General features: G+C 40.2%; 1 protein-coding gene across 1 annotated transcript in view; it reads right to left on the reverse strand.

The window, feature by feature from the left end:
- Trpc5 (transient receptor potential cation channel subfamily C member 5) overlaps positions 1-19295 on the reverse strand; it is a 175798-nt gene extending 156503 nt beyond the window's left edge. Inside the window, exon 1 of the mRNA XM_090326750.1 lies at positions 18822-19295. The gene's annotated coding sequence lies outside the window, so the exon portion shown is untranslated. The remainder of the gene's footprint in view (positions 1-18821) is intronic.
- Between the last annotated feature and the right edge of the window lie 4753 nt (positions 19296-24048).

A 24048-nucleotide genomic window follows, 5' to 3' on the forward strand; every position in this document is an offset into this window, starting at 1 on the left:
TGGTGGGTGGTGGCTCTTGAACTCGGCCTGGGTACTGTTCCTGAGCTCTTCAGCTGAAGGCTACCACCGTACCCCAGGGCCTCTGCATTGTCCCTGAGCTTTTCAGATCAAGGCTATCACCCTACCCTTGAGCCAAGCACCACTTCCCATTTTTAGAGGCTAATTGGAGATAAGAGTCTCATATCCTTTTGTGCCCTGGTTTGCTTTGAGCATAGATCCTCAGATCTCAGCCTCCTGTGTAGTTAGGATTACAGGTGTGAGCCCACGCCTAGTCTTTTTTTTTAAAACCTGGATCAGATAGTGATCTGACTTATTTGTGCAAATGTGACATCAAATCTCATCATCTAACTTTCTTGGATTCTTCCAAATAGACCTTGGAGAGATGGTTACAGTTGTCTCATATCTGTTATCCTTGCTATTCAGCAGTCTGAGATCTGAGGATCATGGTTCAAAGCCAGCCTCGGCAGGAAAATCCATGAGCCTCTCCAACTAACAATCAGAAAACCTGAAAGTGGCTCTTTGAGTCTAAATTGTACAGTGCCAGCCTTGAACAAAAAAACTCTTGAGAGAGAGTCTAGTTCTCAAGTGACAAAAAAAAGAAAGACAAGGAGGAAGGAGAAGAAAGAAAGAAAGTATAGAGGGAGGGAGGGAGGAAGAAAAGAAGAAGGAAGGAAGATACCTTAGAGGTTAGAGATTGGGCAATGTGTCTTTCTAGCATAAATACAATTACATATTTGACGCTTAGTTGGTTTTTAGTGAATAATCATTGAACCTTCAGTAATGAAGCCACTCAATCATTTAACTTTTGTAGTAGGTCTTTGCCCTTATGGAGCTTACTAGTAAACAATATACACAAATAAATACTATACCTCAACATAACCTGGCAGGTGTACAGTTTGAACTTAAGTTGTCAGGCAATGTAATGTAGAGGTTAAAAGTAGGGTCTCCCTTCCTCCCTCCCTCCCCCGCCTCTCTCTTGCTGCCTTTGTCTCTCTTTCTGTCTCTCTGGCTCTCTCATGCTCTCGTGCTGGCCTTGGGGTTATACCCAGGGCCTGAGCAGTGACCTTGGGTTTTCTCAAGGCTAGAGCTATACCAATTGAGCCACAGCACTACTTCCAGCTTTTTTTCATGTATGTGGTAGTGAGGAATTGAACCTGAATCTTCATGCATGCTAGGCAAGCAGTCTAACAGTAGGCCAAACTTGTAGCCTCTCTTTTCTTGAAATGGGTTGCCCTACGTTTGAATCCTGCTATAACTGGTGATTATGTTGTTTTAGGCAACTTAGTGAATGCCCTTATAATTTACTTTTTTAAAAAGAAATCTATAAAAGAGGAATTATTATAGTGTTTACCTCAGAGGACTGTGATGAGGAGTTTATGCATCAGTACGGTAAGGCTTAGTGTGTGGTCCATACTAAGTTTTTTACAGCATTCTAGAGTAGTATATAAATAAATGTAATTTAAGATGCTATGTCTCGCCTTGTTCCTTCTTCACCAATTCTACTTTGAACTCTTCATACATGACCTTCCTAATTTGTGTCACTGTAGGATTTGGGGAAAAGGAAGATGGTAAGAATGTTTACTCAGCCCAAAACCCTGGAGCTCTCCTTATCTCCCTCCTACTCTCAGGGTCTCAGTCTCATTGAAGGATCAATCACCTCGGTATAGCTAGGGCTGAGTTATGGGGCACTGCTTAGTCGTCTTAGGTACTTTGTGTACTACTAATAGTCCAGGTTTTTGCCTTTCATCAAGGTTATTTTTAGGCTATTGTTTCTTGCCTTCAACAGAAGACAATGGAAGCACTGAGATTTGTAGAAAGATATTTTGCAGGAATTTGTGAAAATTGAAGCTGACTCTTTTATTTCTTTACTTTTTATTGTGAGTAATGTTTATTTGCTTACGATTAACCTTGCCTCTAATAGTCCTTCCACTGTCACCTCTATTCCGTCCCATTGGACCTCTGAGTAGTGTGAATGGGTGTAAGTTGATGAGAAAAATTAAACACTTCAGTAATTATGCATATATTGTTTTATTTCCTAGCTTGCCAGAATGTGTATGTGCTGTCTTAGCTTTGGCAGATCATGTCATTACTTTAATGAGTCCAGAACTATAGAGTCACTTCCAGTAGATTCCCTGGATTGGTTCTTCCCAGCATGGTACCAGAGCTTCTCTGTGTGTAAGATACTCTATCTGACCAGCGGAAGGAATTCAATCTCAGAAATGCTTTGCCTTTTCTACACTGCCCATCTTGGCTGCTCTCAGAGATACTAAACTCTGCTTTGGCAGAAATGGAGAGGGAAATGGGATTTAGACATGAAGTATGGCAGGTGCATGAAATGCTCCACTTAGTCAATAAGGGGCCTGGAGATATGCCAGGTACATCTCACCTGGCCGTCTAGCTGTCAAGGTCACTATATCCTTGAATTTCCTCGGTGAAATAAAACTGGATCTTTAATGATCCTTGAGACATGAGCAGGAATTTATAACCATGTTCATATAGTTTAACCCCTCACCCCCCATTTTAAAATTAGCATCAATTAGTTACACAACAGGGTTTCATTTTGACATGTACATATTTGTATACATACAATGTATGTCCATCCTTCCATCACTCTCCCTCATCCAACCTCTTCCTTCCCGAAGCCAATCTTTACATTGTTCCATTTTCAGAATTATTGTCACCATATTTACCAGCCTTTATCCTCTCAATTAACCTTTCCCTTTCTCACTCATACCCATTGTCTGGGCACACAAGTCCCCAGGTCTTTGAATTGTAATCCTCAGATCTCAGCCTCTGAAGAATATAGGCATGAGCCACTGGTGCTTGTCTATTCAAGTATCTCTCTCCCTCTTTCTCTCTCCCTCTTTCTCTTTCTCTTCTCTCTCTCTCTCTCTCTCTCTCTCTCTCTCTCTCTCTCTCTCTCTCTCTCTCTCTCTCTTTTGAAGACATACTTCATGGTCTCATTCTGTTCAGTGAGGAGAATAGTGATGATTATGATGATGACGAAGTTTATGGCAGTTAATGGTTATTTACCACAAATTATGCTTGATGGTAAGCACTGCTGTTTAATTCTTCCAGCAATTCCATAAGGATTATTTTCATTTTATGAATACTAAAGCTAAAGCATGGAATGATCTTATGTCTCTCTTTCTTTATTTTTATTTTATTTCTTGCCAGTCCTGAGCTTGAGCTCAGGGCCTAAGCACTGTCCTTAGATAATCTCAAGGCTGGAAACCCTACCACTTGAGCAACAGTACCACTTCTGGCTTTTTCTATGTGTATGGTACCAAGGAATCAAACTTGGGTCTTTGTGCATGCTAGGCAAGCACTCTACTAAGATGCCAAACTTCTGGCCCTCACTTGAGTTAATATCATAGAAGTAGCAAGACTAGGGCTTAACTCTAAGAATCTTGAATTCCATTTTAGTGCTTAAAATGTTAGATGGAATGTAGTTTGGGATTGTGCAATTCTATCTGCATGCACCCTGGTCCTTTTCCTATCCACTGTTTGATCAGGCCTCCTAATGATTCTGGAATGTACAATTGTCTGGAAAAAGACCTACTGGAGACCTACTTGCACAACGGGAAGCTCAAGTTTTCTGGTAGAAGGTGCACATGGAGTTTCTCTTGTATCAACTGAGTTACAAGTCTCCAACAGCTTCTAGTGGTCACTTTTATGTGAATGCTTGTGACCTTTCTTCCTTGCTATACTGATTCCCAGACAAAGCATTTATTTCCTTCATTTATGGGTTCCTCAGACAATTTTCTCTTTGCCCATTTCTAAAACTGATTTTGGATTGCCCAGAAAAGAGTTAGTGTGGTAGCCCTTCTGATTTTACTCCTGGATTCTCAGAGGAGCCAAACTTAACATACCAGCTGTTCTTGCATTTTATTTGGATGTGTGCCGGACAGTATAAAACTTGTGTCTTGCATCTCACAAATTAAAAGTGATTTTTTATTGCTGAGCTCATGGTGTCCTGAAATGTAATGAAACCATCTCTTGCACTAGTCTCCATCCCTCAGCAGTATTATTCTCTCTCCATAAAAGTCAGTTTATGTTTCTCCTCAGAGCTTGCCAGTGTACCATCTCTGTTATGTTGCAATGAGGTTTCAGGAAAGGAGATATAAGAATTTCTGGGTAGATTGCACTATTGTGAAAACCAGATACCATATCAACCCATGTAAAAGTTAGCTGCAGAGCCCACTGAAAAGACCTTGGTCCTGGAGGCAGTGGTTCTATGGATGGGGTGGTAAGAGATTAAATGGCTGACATTGTATTGACATCTAAACAAAATGGCAAGTCTTGACTCATTTCCTCATTCCATTGCCTACCTTTCACTTTCAGGCTTTTAGTCACATGGCTATAGGTTGATGTTATGAGATTCTGATTGTTCAAGCACTTCCAAGCCTCCAGGGTCAATCTATGCATATTGCTCATAAACAACTGATCCTTTTCCTTCTCAAAGTTGAATAGTAAGGATGTCATCCAGTCCCCATACCCCCTCACTCACAACAGAAAAATCTTGTCTCTGACTTAAGAGAGGGAAACACTCTTGTGGTATGAACTTCTTCCAGTTCATGTGAAGTATGTGTATCTAACTGCTTCATTTTGTGAGGAAGAACTGTTCCTCCTCTTTTCAAAGGCTTACTCTGTTTCAAAGGTAACCTCTGTTGATTAGCTGTCTTCCATTTTTATTCCCTTTCATTCTTTCTTTTCTTTCTTTCTCTCTCTCTCCTTCCTTCCTTCCTTCCTTCCTTCCTTCCTTCCTTCCTTCCTTCCTTTCTTTTTCCTTTCTTTCTTTCTTTCTTTCTTTCTTTCTTTCTTTCTTTCTTTCTTTCTTTCTTTCTTTCTTTCTTTCTTTCTTTCTTTCTTTCTTTCCTTTTCTTTCTGCCAGGCCTGGGGATTGAACTCAGGGCCTGAGCACTGTCTTTGGGCTTTCTCAAGGCTAGCACTCTACACACCATCACTTGCAGCATTTTTCTATGTATGTGGTACTGAGTAATTGAACCGGGGCCTTCATACATGCTAGGCAAGCACTCTACCACTACAGTCCCCATTTTTCTTCCTCTAAGATGCATAATCTTTACTTGGGTCTCTCCTTCTTAGCACTGGAGCATTTGAGCCCCTTTATTAACAAGAAAAAGTGTTAGGCGGATGTTGTAGCTGTGGGCTATAATCCCAGGTAAATGGCAAGGAGAGATTAGAGGTTCCTGTTTCAAGGATCCGGGGCATAGAAATTCTAAGCTTTGATTCCAGCTGGACCATTCTGTCCAAAGAAAAATTATTCTGAAAAATAAATAAAGGAAAAAGGCACATGATGCGTTTAACAAATATGAGCACTGTAAGCACAAATCTTAGTCTAGCCGTAAGTAAAAGTAAGTAAAGTAAATAAATAATTATTCTCTCCCTGCTTGGAACTACTTCCTCCCTAACCAACTCCACAGTGAAAAATTCACTTCTTCTTGCTGCCCCTTGCAAAGTGACTTCTGTTATAGTCATCATTCATTTTTACCACACAAGAGCATTGCCAGTAGCCAACATTTATTAAGTTCTTAGTATGCCCTAGATACTATGTTGGACATTTTTCATGAATTATCTTATTTGATTTTAACCTGCATTGTACTGATGATGGTCAGTAAAGTTTATTCGTGACTTGTTCAAGGTCACATATGCCAGTGAACAGTCGAGTTGAAAAACTGAAGCAGTTTGAGTATCTAAGTAATTTCCATATCTTGTCTATATGAGTAATTCCAACAGAGTTTTTTATTCTCACTTGTCTTTTTCACTCAATTCTTGCACTCTACCACTTGAACCCTATCTTCACTTACTGCTCTTGTTTTTTTTTTTTTTTTTTTTTTGCTAGTTTAGTGGAGATAAGAGTCTCATGGGGCTGGGAGAAGTGGCTTAGTGGTTGAGTGCCTGCCTAGCATACTTGAGGCCTGGGTTCAATTCCTCTTTACGGCCTACGCAGAAACCAAAAGGTATTTTGAGAAAAAGTGTCCATGGGACATAAGAGTCTCATGGATTTTCTGCCAGGACTATTTTGTCTTTTTTCCTTTAATTTTATTAAGTTGCTATTGCTGTTGAGTTTTTTCTCCCCCAATTTTTAAAAAAGATTTCATTAACATTGATTTTTACATCATATTTCAAGTGTAATTTTTAACAAACAAATATTAAAGAAGGGATTCTCTATATACAATCACTAGCCTATAGATTTTAGAACACAATTAAAATTAGGCTAACGTTTATATGTCATAGATACATATCACTCTATATAATGTAGCCTTATATCTATAGAGTATATATCCCATTATATATTTTTATGTCTATGTAGTTATGTTTATATCTCCAAGACCATGTCCATAATCTTGGATACCCAAATATTGTGTCATCGTTCTTTTATTGTTTGGATTTAATATCCACATATTAAGGATACCATGCGCCTTTTGTTCCTTTGGTCTTGACTTGTCTCACTCAACATGATTCGCTCTAATTTCATCCACTTTTGTGATTGGTTTCTTGGGTTTGTTGGGGTATGGCGTGATTAGTTCCTTGAGTTCATTGTAGATACTGGATATTGATCATTTCTCTGATGTATTATTGCTAAATATCTTTTCCCAGTTGGTTGGCTGTCTTTCTACGTAAGTAGCTATGCTTTTATCTGCAGAAACTTTTTATTTTTAGGTAGTCCCACTTGTCGGGTATGACCTTGGAACTCTGTTCAGGAAGTTTTTGCCTATGCCTATGAGTGCCAGTGTCTCTCCTACTCAATCATGTAGCAGTTTCAAGGTTACAGTTCTGATACTGAGGTCTTTGTTCCATTTTGAGTTAATTCTTGTGTACGGTGAAAGGCTAGGGTCAATTTTTAGTTTTCTACATGTGCCTGTCCAGTTTTGCCAACACCAATAATTGAATATGCTGTGTTTGTTCTACTGTATATCGCTACTTTGTTGAAAATAAGTTGACTATAGGTATGTGGTTCTATTTCTGGATCTTCTCTTCTGTTCCATTGATCTTGTCTATTTCTGCCAGTACCATGCAGTTTTTGTCATTATGGCTCTACAGAAGAGTTTGGATTACATCTTCTCTTTCAGTAAAGAATGTATTTAGGATTTTGATGGAGATTGCATTGAATGTATATATCAATTTTGGCAGTATAGCCATTTTCACTATGTTGGTTCTCTCTACCCATGAGCATGGAATGTCTTTCCATTTCCTAGTATTCTCTTTAATTTCTTTCATTAGGCTTCTACAGTCTTCATTAAATAATTCCTTTACATCTTTGGTTAAGTTAATTCCTAACTGTTTTATTCTTTTGGGGGCTATTGTGAATGGGATTATTTTCTTGATTTTGCCTTCTGTTTGTGTATTTTTGGTATACAGAAAGGCAACTTGTTTTGCAGGTTGATTTTGCATCCGGCCACTTTGCTATAGTGGTTTACTAGTTCTAGGAGTTTGGGAGTGGAGTTTTTTGGGTCATTCAGGTATAGGATTATGTTATCTAAGAATACGGATAGTGTGATTTCTTCTTTCCCTATGTGGATCCCTTTGATATCCTTCTCTTGCCTTATTGCTCTACCTAAGGGTTCCAGCCCTATATTGAAGAGAAGTGGAGAGAGTGGGCATCCCTGTCTAGTTCCTGATTTTAAGGTAAATGGTTCTAGTCTTTCTCCATTCAGTACGATACTGGCTGTGGGTTTGTCATATATGGCTTTCAATTACTTTAAGTAATGTAACTCCTATTCTTACTTTTTCTCGAAATGGATGATTTCTGAAAAAAATATAGGCTACCCACATTGTATAAAGAAGAAATAAGTCAAGTGAACAAACCAATTTCATACAATGAGATAGCTCAGGTACTGATGGTTTCACTGTGAAATTCTACAAGACTTTTATAGATGAATTAATACCTATACTTTTGAAACTCTTCTGAGAAATGGAAGCAGAAGGAGCCATACCAAACTCATTTTATGAAGCCAATGGCACATTCATCCCCAAACCAGGTTAAGACCCAACAAAAAAGAGTGTTTCTGTTTCTTTTTAAGCCTGCTCTGCTGGAATAATTGATTGTACTTGCTTGGTTAATTTCTGCTGTAATGTTGCAACAAGGAACACAAGATTTGAAGTTGTATTTTCCTGGGGTTGTGTATTTCCCTATTTACATATTCTTCATATAGCTAATACATAATATTTGTCATTGCTATTTTTTACTATCATTATAGTTATATTCTTTTTTTTTTTTTTTTTGGTGCCAGTCCTGGGGCTTGAGATTAGGGCCTGAACACTGTCCTTGGGCTTTCTCAAGGCTAGAGTTCTACCACTTCAGCCACAGCACTACCACTTGAGCCTCAACACCACTTCTGGCTTTATGTATGTATGTGGTACTGAGGCACTCCTACCACTAGGCCCAACTCCTGCCCTCATGCCTAGGTCCTATAGATATATTCTTATGGAGTGACTCCCTAGTGTACATCTCAAACTCAGATTTCTGTTTAGAATTCTAGTCCAATGTGTCTACTTATTCATCATCTGTACTTTGATGTCTCACTAACACTTTCACCTCCAAATGTCCCAAGTCAAGGCATCATCTTTCTCCCATCCAATATTTTCATCTGTCCCTTTTCTTCTGTCATTCATCACTCTTAGCAATTTTACAGTTCACTCTGTCACTCCACTGAGAATCCTGGGAGTTCACATTCATTTGAGGAAAAGGTGACAGGAAATATCTAGTTTTAAAGCTAAAATGAAACCACAGATTGTAAATCTTTCTCAGTTGAAAATTGAGGTTAGTTTTGTGGCTGAATTGAAAAACTGTACCTCTTCTTCCCTTTTTCTTATCTCGTCTCTTCCCTCATGTCAGATTATTCTTCTCTTCATTCGTTAAACTTGATGTGCTTGTTTCTGACCCCTCAATTTGGGTGTAGTATTGCATTCCACTGAAATGCAACCCTAACATATTTTGAAATGTTACTCAACATTATAATCTAAATACTATAATCTAAATACTTGGCTTTTCTAATTAGTAAAATAAGGTTATATATTATATCCGTGAACATAGATTTTAAATTGAATCTCATACTTTATTATGCTTTTTGTCATTAAATCTGTTGGCAGTATTATTTCAGGTAGACTACAGTGAGCGCTAGGAGCATGTATGTTTTTTCTTGTCCATTTATTACAGAGCCTTGCACAGATGCTTTTGTATAGAATTACTGTTCTTCCTCTGTGAGGTTAAACTTCATAATTTTCCTAAAATTTTTGCTAGGAGATTTTAATTTGTTGTTGATATGTGATCTTCTATACTTATGTCAATAGTTTCCAAAATTTTCATTGCAGTTCCACTTGGGTTCTAGTTCTATATATCAAAAATTTGGTGACCAATTTTACTATGATGCCTATCGCTAACTCAAAACTTAACTTCCGTTCTCGTCACACCTTCTTTAAGTCTCTGTGGCATCATCATTTCTTTGTTACCTAGGAAAAACTACATACTGTATTCATGACACATGTGCTGCCATTTCCTACAGCATGTGTACAGTTTGTTCATGGTGACTTTTATAATCTATCATTACCAGATTTACCAGTACAATAATTACAGTTATAGCTATGGAGAGGTAATATGTCCAGTTTTTCTTGTGAGTACTTAATTCCCATTTGCTCATTCCACCCTTGTCACATTATGATACCATATGCGTTTTCACTATTATCTTTTCATACATAACAAAACTTAAGGCTCAGAAGGAGAGATCCAAAATTAGCCAGATTACTTTGCACCCAGATTCTCTATTCAACCACAGTGCTACTCCTCATGCCTAGGTTTTTTATTTATTTATTTATTATTTTTTATGCCAGTCCTGGGCTTGGGCTCAGGGCCTGAGCACTGTCCTTGGACTTTCTCAAGGCTAGCACTCTACCACTTGAGCCTCAGCACCACTTCTGGCTTTTTGCTATGTATGTGGTACCGAGGAATCGAACCCGGGTCTTCATGCATGCTAGGCAAGCACTCTACCACTAGGCCAAACTCCCGGCCCCTGTTTTCGTTTTTGTTTTTGTTTTTTTCCCTAGTCCTGGACTTGGGCTTGGGGCGTGAGTACTGTCCTTGGGTTTTCGCAAGGGTAGCGCTCTACCACTTGAGCCACAGCACTATTTCTAGCTTTTTTTTTTTCTATGTATGAGGTACCAAGGAATTGTACCTGGGTCTTTGTACATGATATGCAAGCACTCTACCACTAGTTTCAACTCCCAGCCCGATTTTTATAATTTTTGCCTTACTTGTATTCTTGTTCTCCCATGAATCTTTCCTGGAACCCCAAACTTTACTAGACTTATCTTTCTTTCTCTCTCTTTCACTGTCTTCCCCCCCCCCCCCCCAGTCGTGGGGATTGAACTCAGGGCCTGGGCACTGTCCTTGGATACTTGTTGCTCAAAGCTCTCTGCCACTTGAGCCACAGCACCACTTCTGGCTTTTTCTGAGAATGTGCTCCTGAGGAATTGAACCCAGGGATTCATTCATAGTAGGCCCAGCAGTCTACCAGTAGGCTACACTCCCGGCCATAATTATCTTATTTTTCATCTACAAAATCCTTTTGTATTTCCATTTCATTCACTAAGATCAATCCAGCTACAGTGTGGAATACAAAGCTATCCAAAGTCTTAATACACACTAACTTTTTAGCTACATCTGTTAGCAGTGTACTAGTATATTGTATGAATGGCTCAGACTAAAATGCCCTATTAAGCCATATCAAGATTTCATTTGATCCCCGTTCTTGTCATCCAGCTCAGTGTGGCCACGCTATTAGGTCCCAGATGGGAAAAGAGTATATATCTTTATAATCACCCATAGTGCCTTCTACCCAGTCGAACTGAGTGAATATTTATCAAGTAATTGATAGTAAGGCCTCAATTACCACTCAGAGGATTGAGTTGTTTAATTACTCCTTAATGCTCTCATCTTTTTTGTTCCCCACTAGCTCTATTACTTTTCTTTTCATTAGTATAATTACCCCATTAACTAATGTAAACATCATTACTTTACAATATTAACATCTTGGGATAATGTTTACCTACACATTATCATTTCTTCAATATATATACTTTCAAATCTCTTAACATTTTAGTCTTAACGTTCATTTGTCATTCCTTGTTGTTTAGCTAAAACTAAACGTTTCTATTGAAGTCCACTGTGTAAATGTGTCAGCATAGTCTAAAGCATATAGTTTCTCTGGTGGCCCTTCAGGTTAAATATTTTATGTGAGCTTCAGACTTTCAGGACCTCTTCAGCACTGATTAGGGTCCCCTGAGCATTGTGTCCCTGAGATGTCACAAGTGGGAAGTTCATGTCCAAATCCTGAGATCTACAAATTGCAGATGCTCAGGTATCACACAGTGAAAGCATTCTCATTTTTACTGGACCTTTTCCTTTTTCTTTGGATGTTTGATGTTTTCTAGGAATTTATAAAGCAGTAAAAATAGGTTTAACAATACCAAATAAATAGAAAAAAAGAAATGTGTTTGGAAAGGACCAGGTTTGAACAGGGGCCCAGAGATTTAGTTATTCATGAGGATTTTGGAATATTTATAACATTTTGCCTAGTGATTTCACGCATTTAATGTGATATTTGACATTGCATCTATATGCACAAAATGTGTACATGTATGTGCATGAACTCACATAACTGAAAGATCTTTTATAAAACAATTATTAATCTCTTTTGCTCTATTTCATTTAAAATACTGGTTATAAACTACTAAACAAGTTTCATAGTGTATTAACATTTTAACAGTAGCTTGAAAAGAAGAGAAAATGATGGTATAGGTCAGTAGAAGCCAAGCATACATTGCATTCTAGTACCCACTGGGAAGAATAGATTCTGAGATTATAGCTAAAGACATATCCACAGTAAGGAATGGCAAAAATAATTAGGTCTGGTATATTGATTTTGTTATCAGCTTTACTCAATTCTCTGTGAAAACTAAGCTTTTCGTGTTTACTGTTGATGTCTACTGCTATATTAAATGCTTTCCAATGATGTGGTAGTCTGTTTTAATGTAAAAGTTCCATGTTCCTTTTCCTAGATAGGTAGAAAGTTGTATTTGGCTTGGCCATTGTGGCTCTTCCTACATTTCCAGGTGCTTGGGAGGCAGAGAAAGGGGCTTTGTTATCCAGGGTTGGCTCAGGCTAAATGAATTAGTCAAACTGTATGACAACAAAGAAGCTGAGTGAGGTGGCTTATGCGTATAATCATAGGTAAATGAAAGCCTTTGGTGAAAGTACTGTGGTCCACAGCTAGGCTTGATCTGAAAGTATGAGACTTGTTCTGAAAAATAATAAAGGATGTCTTTCCATTTCCTAGTGTCCTCTTTAATTTCTTTCATTAGGCTTTTATACTTTTCACTGAATAATTCCTTTACATCTTTGGTTAAGTATATTCCTAAGTATTTCATTCTTTTGGGGGCTATTGAGAATGGGATCATTTTCTTTTTTTTTTTTTTGCCAGTGCTGGGCTTGAGCTCAGGGCCTGAGCACTGTCCTTGGATTTTCTCAAGGCTAGAACTCTATCACTTGAGCCTCAGCACCTCTTCCAGCTTTTTTTCTATGTATGTGGTACCGAGGAATCGAACCCGGGTCTTCATGCATGCTAGGCAAGCACTTTAACCACTAGGCCAAAGTCCAGGCCCCGGGATCATTTTCTTGATTTGGCCTTCTGTTTGTGTATTGTTGGTGTACAAGAAGGCTACTGACTTTTGAAATCCAAAGAGTACAAGAGTGAGGACTCAATAACTGCATACCCAAAGCTATGGACATGGTAAAGGAAATATAAGCATAACTAGACATAAAAACCTATGACTCTATAGACATAATGTTTTATTTCATCAATTAATATGTTTCTATGACATACAAACCCTTAGCGTAATTGTGATTAAGTTCTAAATGCTAAGTCCCAGTGATTGTAAATAGAGATTCCCTCCTTGAACACTTGTATGTTAAACTTGTCATTTAAAATATGATGCAAAAAATCAATGTTAATAAATTCTTAAAAAAATAATAAAGGAGAAGCGGCTAAACTTGTGTTGAAGTGATCTAGAGTCCAGTTTTTTCTTCCTCTTCTTTCTCCTTTTCTCTCTTTGTCTTCCTGCTTATCTTCCTTTTAACTTGCTTTTCTGTTTTTATTATTTTATTTCATTTTCCCTCTCCTTTTTAATCATTTCAAGAGCTTGGAAATATAAGAAGGAATTTTACCTACTTCCACTGCAGGTGCATTTCAAGGTGCAGTGACTGAGTATGCACACAAAGCCAGAGTCACAGTCTTTGATTTTTGTTTGTTTGTTTGCCAGTCTTGGGCTTGAGTTCAGGGCCTGAGCACTGTCCTTGGACTTTCTCAAGGCTAGAGCTCTACCACTTGAGCTTCTGCACCACTTCTGGCTTTTTTTCTATGTATGTGGTACTGACAAATCGAATCCAGGTCTTCTTGGATGAAAGGCAAGCACTCTACCACTAGGCGAAACTCCTGGCCCACAGTCGTTGATTTTTAAATGCTTTGCTGATGATGCTATAAGCAAGATCATTTTCATAAATGTGGACAGCTAATTTTTGTTATGTTTAATAGTTCTAACCTCCACCTGAGTAGGATAACTGTAGAAATATGTCATGTTTTCTTCCCTAGGAAGCTAAGAGTGAGTGTTTGTATTTATTTATGTATATGTGTGTTGAAGGAAAGCAGTGTGAGAAGCTAAGTGACAATGATATAGATAGAGCGGTACCATGTGGGTATAGTGGTGTATGCCTATAATACCAGCACTGCGGAGGCTGAAGCAAAACTATCTGGAGTTTCTTACCAATCTGTGCTACATGCCAAGATACTATTTCAAAAAAATCACCACAAACATATACATATAATATAAACATGTAAATATAGGATGTAAGTACAGAGTATGATTTTCATAATAGTCTCCATTCAGTTTCTTAGAGATATTTTTAGAGAGTTTTAGAAAATTTATTTAATTGGTAAATTATTTGGGTTGTGGTTTTCTTTTCTTTTTTTTTTTTTTTTTTTTTTGATCAGTCCTGGGTTTGAGCTCAGGGCCTAAGCATTGTGCTTGGACTTTCTGAAGGCTAGAGCTCTACCACTTGAGCCTCAGCACCACTTACGATTTTTTTCCATGTATGTGGATCTGCGGACTTGAACATGGGTCTTCATGTATGCTAGGAAGCACTCTACCACTATGCCAAACTCCCCCCCCACACTTTCTTTTGCCAGTCCTGGGGCTTGAACTCAGGGCCTGGGCACTGTCCTTGAGCTGTTTCAAGGCTAGCACAAGCACTAGTTAGGTATGCTAGGCAAGCACTCTACTATTAGTCCAAACTCCCAGCCCCTGGTTTTGTTTTTTACTGATACTAGTTAGTTGTATGAACTAGGCAACTTATTTCTAACATTTGAGCTCTAATTTCTCTTTTCAATGGTACTGGGTTTGAAACCAGGACTTCATGCATGCCAGGCAGGCATTTTACTGATTGATCCAAGGCTACATCGCATTTTCTTTTTTTGTGGGTCATCGGACTTGATATCTGGGCCTGAGCACTGTCCCTGAGGTCTTCTACATACGCCTACTTCCCGACCCATGGAGCCACAGCGCCTCTTCCTGTTTTCTGGTGGTTAATTAGAGACAACAGTCTTAAGGCCTTCAGTGCCTGTGGTGGCTTTGAACCTTGATCCTCAGATCTTAGCCTCCTGAGTTGCTAGGATTACAGGTGTGAGCCACCATGCCTGGCTTACATCACTTTTTTTTTTTTTTCTGGTTAATTTGGACAGAAATTCTTATATTTTTTCCCTTCCTATTTTTTTATTTAAGAATTTATTAACATTGATTTTTACATCTTATTTCAAATGACGTATTTTCAAAGAAGTATTCAATAAGGGAATAGAAATTCTCCTATTTTATGCAATCTGGCTTGGACAGCAATTTTCCTTTTCGTGCTTTGTGTAATCGCTGGAGTGACAGATGCACACTAGTTTGAGAGGCAAACATTTCTAGCTTCCCTCTGTCTCCAGTGATAGTTGGGCTTGAACTCAGACCTTGAACTTGGTAGGTAATTGCTCTACCATTTGAACCATGTATCCAGTACCTTATTGCATTAATTTTAAACATAAGCTATTGCCTAATGTCTGTGCTGTGGTCTTCCTACTTGCGTTTCCCCATGTCACTCAGGATGACAGTTACATGCCACTGCGCTATGCGGTGGTTAAATGGAGTTTATATTATAAACTTTTTGCCCATGATGACTTGAAACTGTGATCCTCAATTTCTTTTTTCCAAGTAGCTAAGATTCAGGTACTGTCATTGCCTATATCTAACTATTGTTTGAGATGGGAAGCTCACAAATTTTATTCCCAAGGTAGGTTTGGAAAGCAATCCTGCCACTCTCACCCTTCTTAGTGGGAAGGCAGCACATCTGGCCTCCAGTTTCTCTAGATGAAACGAGTGGTTTGAGCCAGGCGTGATGGCTCACACCTTTAATCCTAGCTACTCAGGAGGCTGAGATCTGAGGATCAACATTCAAAGCCAGTCTAGGCACAAAAGAACCTGAGACTCTTACTTTCAATTAACCTCTGGAAACGTGGGTCTTGGCTCAAGGGTAGGGTGGTAGCCTTGAGTTGAAGAGCTCAGGAACAATGCCCAGGCCAAGTTCAAGCCCCATGAACACCCCCTCCCACCACCCCCCCCCCCAAAAAAAATAAAAGAATGTTTTGGACCTTGACAAAATACCTGCCTTTTTTTCTTTTCTTTTTTTCTTTTTCTTTTTTGTCAGTTATGGGTCTTGAACTCTGCTCCTTACCGGCGCTCATTATTCTTTTTTAATCATCTGTTCTCACTCATTTCAGGATCATGTACATGTTTGTTTATGAGACCACAGCAGAGTCATTTAACACACATTTCTTGCTGGTAGGATAGGACTGTTGGTCTTCCTGGACCAACGACTTCAGGGCCTCATCAACCAAAATCAAAATTAGCCCGTGTTCCAATGGAAGCTACTATATATACATCAGCTACCAAGTTCTGGACGTGAGGGTTCACCTCACCATAGTCTTGATCTGGACGTTCTGCTTTGAATGAGGCGTTACATGTGTCTGTCAGCTGGAAACTTTGTCACACCAATCCCTGTAAACCTGGAAAGTGACTGGGTGAGGTTGAGTTGGTGTCCTCTTGGGACACACATCCTGTCCTCCCTCTATTTCCTTTATCAGCTCGTTGAAGCCATCTGAATGACTTAGTGAACAGTTCCTGAAAACAGGAACTGTTGGCAGATGTAAAAACAGGGAGAAATGCTTTGGTTTTTCTTTCAGGAATACAGCAACAGCACAAGACAAATTAGAATATTTGGGAGTAGGAGGGAGGGACATAGCCTGACACATTTGAAATATCCACTTGCTAATTAAACACCTGAGTGGCTTGTAGATTGGGATTTAATATGCCAAGGAGTGAAATGAGATAACAAAGCTGTAAATGTACTTCAATGTTCCCATGTTCCGGGTTTTAAGAAATTCTACCACTGTTCAGTGTTTACAAGTCAGATTGTAGGCAATTTTAGAGAACTTGACGTAAGAGTGAATTTTCTGGACTAATTCCATTTCCAGACAAAGCAAGCATCTGGATGGTTTTCTTTCTATATGTTTCCAAAACGTATTCCTTTTTTCTTTCTCCCTTCTTCATTTCTGAATTCCTGGCTCAGCCTTGCCTAACAAGTGGGATTCTGTGTCATTCCTAGGGCTGTTAACTGTCGAATGTAGCTGGGAGGGATGGTATATATTTTATCTGCTCCAAGTCTTTCGTCTGAGGCATATAACTGAAGCTGTGTGAATCTGTATCTGTGAGGCTATGGCTGCCTGTATTGATTCTGAATCCCTGCACCTGCTCACCTCCTTGTTTTAGGAGTAAATGTAAGTCAGGATGAGTTCACTAGCTAGCCACACACTCGTATCCCCAAGGGCAAAGTAAAGACCTATCCCTTACATTTCATTCCTGCTGATATTTTGAGTTCTTTCCCTATCATGAAGCTGTCAGTGGCTTCCTACCTGACTGCAATTTTGTTTTGCTATCTGTGCGCAAGTGAATTTTAACATAGCTGACTGAGGATATATTTGCTCACATTTCTTTAAAAAAATGAGCATAATTTCAGATCCTACCTGGATAATCTTCATTTTGTTCTCGCCTCTTCATAGTATGCATCAGACCAAATTGCCTGATGCAGCATAAACAGTTTCACTTCATGAAGATTCTATTTTTCTCATTTGTTGAATTGGAAGGAGGTAGTAATGCATTGAAAGTTCAACAGAGGAGCATACATATCTTGAAAGCACAAGTTCGGCACCGTTTCCCCACTATTCTAGTAGCACAGAACCCATACTGTTGATATTAAAGTCGTCAAAAAGCTATAAACACAGAGAAATTATATCTTTATGTATGTATCTAATATCTCTATTAGACACATTCATATTCTAAAAGTTTATGAAATACCTTCTCCCTAGAGCCAAAATCTCAATATCAAGTAGAATTCAGTTCTCAATTCAATGTTACAAACAGATCTTAGTTGTTTCTTTTATCCAACGGTAAATACTTGCTTTGAAGCCAATGTGGTACTCTGTAAATCTGTTACCATGCCCTTTAATTTAAATACGCACATTTTTAAAGACTATGTGAAAGTACCAATTGATATAATTTAAATATAAACTTGGAAAGAGTTTATGGAAAATGAGACATAATGTAGATAATCTATAGAATACCAAAATTCTGAGAACAGCAATTAGCAATTATGAATGATGATATATAAACATGTCATTCCTGCAAAATGCCCTGAAGATAAATATATAGCAGTAGACAAGTAATTTGGGGTGCCATCTGAATAGAAGACTTATTCCTCATTTAAATCCATGGAAAATATGCACTGTTTCTAAATGGAGCATTATTGATTAGTCTGAGTATCTCCTACTCACATCATAAACTAGGGTAAAGTTCACAGATTCTGTCTTCCTGGCTGGTTTCCAGGCTCCAGTGCTTTTCATAAGGAAGTGATCACCTTGCTAAACACTTGGCTATCACTAGGTACTATGACTGTTGCCCAAAGGTGGCAGGCTGGCAATGGAAAAAAAAACCCTTTTCTCCCAGTCCATGCAGCAAGAGCAGAGGCCATTCAGAAAGGTAGTGATCTGTGAATTCAATTTAGAGTCCATATACATGACACATGATTATGTCCATTTGTCTACATCAATGTAAATGCTGAGTTACCAGTTTGGAGCCCTCATTTGCACATCTTTTTTTTTTTCCCCAAGGAATCTTAGGAAATGAATCAGGCAGTTTAAGTTTGAAGAATACAAAATCATAACGAAAGTAAATGGGGTTCCAGAGTCCTCAGAGCCAACCCCCTTGTCTGTTCGCAGCAGAAGGAGGCTGTTGCTGAAAAAATATAAGGACTATCCGTATTCCCACATTCATTCCAGGCAATATGGAATAAGCCAGGGAGCAGGTTCCCTGGGGATCTTAATATTTATCCAAGGATGGAGTAAATCACTGTCCAAGCAGAAGTAGAACAAGGCTGTGATTTTGCAGGCAAAAGAATGCCTTGTATCTCTGCCAACAGCATCTTCCTCTAAATCCCCTAAAAACCTCAAGACCCCATGGTACCATTCTCCCCCAAACAATCTGTTGCTTTCCCACCACCCTAACCCCACATTCAGCAAGCCAGTATCTGCTACTCCTATAAGCAGCCTTTATGGAACCTGCACTTCAATCTCTTGATAGCACAGGGTGGCTTGTCAACTTACCTAGGTTTCTTAGGATCTGTGTCTTCTGATGTCTGTGAACCAAGGGTGCTGTGGAGCGGCAGTCTCTCTGTACTTGTCTTCCCAGGCCGGTGTGCAAATCAGCAGCTGCCTGGGACAGTCGCTGGGGACCTGGAGGCTTTCTAGTGGGGTGGGTGGATGAGCACAGAGAAACGGGGCGGGGTGCAAGCCATAGGAGCAAGTATGGGCTTTTACTGCTGCCTCCTTTTCTCTCCAGTTATTTCTAAACTTCCCTGTGACTGGCTGGACCTCCTCACCTTTTTTTTTTCTTTTTTAAAATTTTTCTTTTCCCTTCACCAGAGCCCTGAAACTCTTGGCTCTACTTATGTTCCTACACTGTTTTCATTCTCTTCCCAGGGCTCTCTGACCCAACCTGAGTCTTCAAAGACACTCTCTTCCCTCATGCAGCCATGCACACACATACACACAATAAGATCAAAAAAAGAAACGGAGAGTGGGAAGAGCTGACTGGGCGGTGGAGAGAGAGAGAGAGAGAGGAGAGAGAGAGAGAGAGAGAGAGAGAGAGAGAGAGAGAGAGAGAGAGAGAGAGAGAGAGAGAGAGAGAGAGAGAGAGAGAGAGAGAGAGAGAGAGAGAGAGCGCGAGCGCCGCATTCACACTCCTGCACACACACTGAAGCTCCAGATGCTAGGTACCAGCTGACTAGAGCCCTGTCCACCCCTCCAAATCCCCATTCTACCATAAACCTGGTCTGTCCCGTTCCCTTCTGCTGCCGCTTTTGGAAAATGCTATAGAGCAAAGGGAAAGGGACAATCAAGGAGGTATGCTCCTTTTCTCCTCCCCACCCCCTGGCTCCCAAAATGTCTAACCCTGAGCTCTTCTTCTCCTCCCTTTCTCTATCTGCTCCAGGTTTTCTTCACTGCTGTTTTCTTTCCTCCCTCCTTTTGGGGTGGCTTTGAGCTGGAGCTGCAGAGAGCCCCTCTCGTCGCAGTTGTGATGTGATGTGATGTGTGTGTGTGTGTGTGTGTGTGTGTGTGTGTGTGTGATAGAGAGGGGGGAGGGGAGGGAGGGGAGGGGGAGAGGAGGGGGAGGTGGGGAGGAGGTAGGAAGTAGTTAGCCAAAGCCCCCCTCACCTTCCCCCAGCCCCCAGGCCAAAGCTTCTCACCCAGTCCTCCCAGCTAGCAGCCGGGCGGGGCGGGGCGGGGGAGGCGGGGAGGGGGAGGGAAAGAGGGAGGACGGGGCAGCCTGCAGGGGCAGCAGCTCCTGCCTTCTCTGCAGCTCAGCGGCCAGGGGTGGAAGGAAGGCACAGCCGCAGCCCTAAGTCAGCCCCCGCTGCCCCGTCCCACGGTCTCATCTCTTCCCCCCTCGGTACGGAATTTTCTCTTTCATTTGTTCTTTTTGCTTCCCCAGCCCTACTCCCCCCCCCCCCCTTCCTGCACTCCCCTGGGTGGTGGCAGCAAGCAACTGGAAGGGACGAGGGGAGGTTGAGTATGGGTGAGGGGAGAGGAGCACCTGGGGGCACCTGGCTTGAAGAGGTTCTCCCGACCCTTTGGACTGTTTGTGGTTGTCACCTCTGTCCACGCATCTCAAGTGGGACTGTGGGCTGGCAGTGGCTAGTCTGCACCGGTGGCCAGGAGTCATTTTCAGGGAAGGAGTGTTGAGTTGGACAAGCAGACAGAGGACCCCAAATCCTAACAAGCTGATCTGGGTGGTCTTGTGCAGGCTTCTATCCCTTCTATGTCTTGTTAGCTTAGTATAGACAGCCCCTCCCCCCAATCCCTGGAGCACAACCTAATTCTCTCCTCCCTGTCCCTCTCCACAGGGTCGATTTCCCAAATCCCAGCCTAGATTGCAGCTGTGACATGGAATCCTCTTGTAAGATCAAGGGTTACATTGCTTAGTCTGGGGAAGGCAGTGGGGGAAGGGTGTGTCACCGGAGGGCACACTTGGGACAGTGTTTGATCTTTGCCTTGTCTTCAATCTCTTTTCATTTACTTGCCCACATAGCATGGTCCACCCTCTTCTCTAGCTCCAACTGCCAACCTACTAGAATGCTCTTGGGACTTGCTGAATGAACTCCCTCCCTGCCACCCCAAGTCTCAGACTTTTTACCTGTGACCTGTTGGTATTTAGGATCCTCTTGCTGCAGTATTTCATGGCTTGGCCATTTAATCCCAAAATCTACGCTTTGGCTTTTATTTCCCTCCCTAGCTCTCTCTGGAAAAGACAATGGGAGATTCTTCCATTCTGGCCACCAAGCTGGTACCAGCCTCCCAACTGCCTCTCCAGCCCCATTCTCAGAATCAGCTCAAGCTCCCACAAAGCTCAGCTGGAGTTCCCTCTGTTGCTTTACTGCCTTGAGCACACACTGCCAGCCTCAGTCCAGCCTCAGAAAAAAACAGAACCATCTCTCTGTCATAAATAGCCCAACGTTCTCATGACTGTTTTTTTCTGAAGCTGACATTAGTTATGTTTAGTAGGAGTCTAGCAACTTTCCTCCTGGGCTACTCTGGCAAGGTTTCTCTCTGCAGGCACTAAACAAGATAAGCTTTCCACTTATTCCACTTATGCTCACATCTCCTAGGTCAGATGCAGTCCAATATTGTGAAAGAAATCAGCTTTTGTGTGAAAGGAAGAAAGAATTACTTTGGGGACAGAGCGGGAGAGAGAGAGAGAGAGAGAGAGAGAGAGAGAGAGAGAGAGAGAGAGAGAGAGAGAGAGAGAGAGAGAGAGAGCGCGCGAGCGCTGTTGAGTTTCCCTTCCTTGCCATTTAAATACTTCTGGAAGTGTTTAAAAGAGTGGCCAAATGGGTAGCTAAAAATTTCATGTGACTGTGACATGCTTCTGCCTTTCCATAATTCAAAGATAGTTTTAAGGTATCCTGGCAAGCATAGTCTCCCAAGCAAGGGCACTTTATGTTGTGGTTAAGCCAATCCCTCCTTTGGTGTGAAGTGGGGCTTGAACTGAGGGCTTGAGCACTGTTTTTGAGCTTTCGCAAGGCTAGAGCTCTACCTCTTGAGCCTCAACACCACTTTTTCAGTGGATTGTGGATAACTGTAAAATTTATCTGAGCCCACACTATCCTTATGCTACCCGTTCCTTTAACATTCTTAAATCAGTGATACTAAAGGAAATTCCATCAAAAGTGAAAATCACCATAGAAATGGGAGGGGTTTCTATATAAATTTCATGACATATCTAGTAGAGCATCTTCTAATGTAAATAAGGCTGAGTGGCTATATTTTTGTGTGTGTAGATGTATAACTATTGCAGTTTTCAACTTGGTGGTTTAGTTTATATGTCTGTCTGAATTCTCAAAAGTAATCTACAACTGATTTGTAAAATTTGAAAAAAAGTTTAAAGCCAGAACTGGAAACAAGTATCTGAACAGACTTAACTATTTTTAGGATAAATTTGCTCGCATGGTCTGACCCACTCAAACAATATAACAGGTGCCAAAATGCTACTGAGACAGCAATTCATATACTCGTTTTCTTCTTACTGCCTTGATTGCAATGGACAATGACATGTGTATATCAGACTTTCTTGTAGTATTGTAGATGAAGAGAGACATAAAAACTTTCATTAAGCAAGGTTTCTCAACCTGAACATTACTGACCTTTTGGGCCATATGAATCCTCATTGTGTGACTGTGTTGTGCTTTACAAGCTACGTAGTAGTTACTTTCCAATAGTAGTTGGGGCATCACTATGACAAACATAAATGTCCCCAGGTCTGGCCATATATCCCCTTGGAGGCAAGATCACCTCCATACTGAGAAAAACAGCATTTAAGATAGCTGCCATATTTGAAAAGATCGCTTATTGCAGCTCTACTTATATGGCAGGTGTTACACAGAATTTCTGAAACGAGGATATAATTATGAGGAAACTGCATAGCAGAGATCTCAGAACTTAGTAAGTTTTACAGCGTGGTACGGTGGCTCAAGTGGTAGAGTACTAGCCTTGAAAAAGCCTAAGGACAGTACTCAGGCCCTGAGTTCAAGCCAAAGGACTGGCCAAAAAAAAAAAAAAGAGAGAATAAATTAAAAAAGAACTTAGTAAGTTTTCGCCAAAGTACAGTTTACTATTATCATCATTGTTATCTGTTTATCACCATTTCACTCTTAAAGGAGAAGGTTATAGAAGATATGTAACACTCTAACAAAGATCTATAATGAGTAGCTCCAGCCTTTACCCAGAAAGAATTGACCTACTTTCAAGAAGGGAAAAGACTACTGACTTTTATAGATAAATAATTTCTGGATAGAATCAAACTAACTTTCTCTTCTGTGTCCTATTTGTCTTCAGATTTTTTTTTTTTCCAGTCCTGGGCATGGGCTCAGGCCTTGAGCACTGTCCTTGGACTTTCTCAAGGCTAGCACTCTACCACTTGAGTCTCAGCACCCCTTCTGGCTTTTTGCTATGTATGTGGTACCGAGGAATCGAACCCAGGTCTTTGTGTATGCGAGGCAAGCACTCTACCACTAGGCCAAACTCCCGGCCCCTGTCTTCAGATTTTTAAGATTCTATCTTAAAGAGATTGTTCTTCCAGTTACCACAACCCTGTGACTTCTTTATATGAGACTCTAGAGTCTTAACAATGTGTATAACATTGAAATGAACACGACAAAATATCACAGAGGTTGCAATAAGTTGAGCATTTTGAAAGCAGTGTGTTTTCAAGGGAACATCTAACTAAGTACTTTTTGGGGGAACAACTCAAGAATGAGAAAGGTAAAAGAAATAGAACAGAATATAAAAAGGTGATTCTTAAAATACTGTGAAGTGTTGAAAAAAAGGTCTTGGTGTCATTGCGGATTTTAACACTCAGCACTGTTTCTTCTCCAGGAAGTCAAACAACATTAATGCAAGTTGTAGAAATCTCGATCAGAAATTTAACAAAAGAAAAATGCAGTAGGAAATGTGGAATATTTGATTAAATTAGCCAAATAAGCTTCTGAAAGAAATTAGGTTCTGGGAAGCTAGGACTACATCAGTTCTACTTGTTTTAATCTAACAGTGTAAAAACACATAACAACATGGGAAAAACAATTATTCAGATTTTGCATATTTATAAATTACATTTCTGTCAAAGTGAATTACTTAAATAAAAGTTTCTATGAATTGGACCACAAATAACTGCAATTAAAGATGTTTTACTGTTCAAAAGTATGTGTAGAGTCTTAGAATACAATTCCTGTAATCAAGGTATAAGGTTTCCAGTTGAGTAGGTTAATTTTAATAAAGG

Source organism: Megascapheus bottae, chromosome X, assembly GCF_031878675.1.
Source record: "Megascapheus bottae isolate mThoBot1 chromosome X, mThoBot2.hap1, whole genome shotgun sequence".
NCBI lineage: Eukaryota > Metazoa > Chordata > Mammalia > Rodentia > Geomyidae > Megascapheus > Megascapheus bottae.